Source organism: Neophocaena asiaeorientalis, unplaced genomic scaffold (assembly GCF_003031525.2).
Source record: "Neophocaena asiaeorientalis asiaeorientalis breed wild unplaced genomic scaffold, Neophocaena_asiaeorientalis_V1.1 scaffold155, whole genome shotgun sequence".
Lineage (NCBI taxonomy): Eukaryota > Metazoa > Chordata > Mammalia > Artiodactyla > Phocoenidae > Neophocaena > Neophocaena asiaeorientalis.
In genome coordinates, this window is record NW_020173040.1 from 5,301,350 (window position 1) to 5,301,594 (window position 245).

Here is a 245-nt window from a genome sequence, read left to right on the forward strand (position 1 = left end):
GGGCCTGGCAGCTGGACCGAGGTCTCCCGGGCGGTGGATTCCGGGACGAGGACCTTCAAAGAGGAGGCGGGGCTGCTTGCGAAGGGTCAAAACTGTAGTGGGAGAGCCCGGAAGGATTGTGCGGGGGTGGAGCTTGCGAAGCTGGAGTGACAGGGAGAGGAGGGATTGTGCAGGGGTGGAGTTTGCGGAGGAACAGGCCTAGTGGAGGGGCGGTCTCTTGGTGGGCGGGGCTCGAGGGCGGTCTC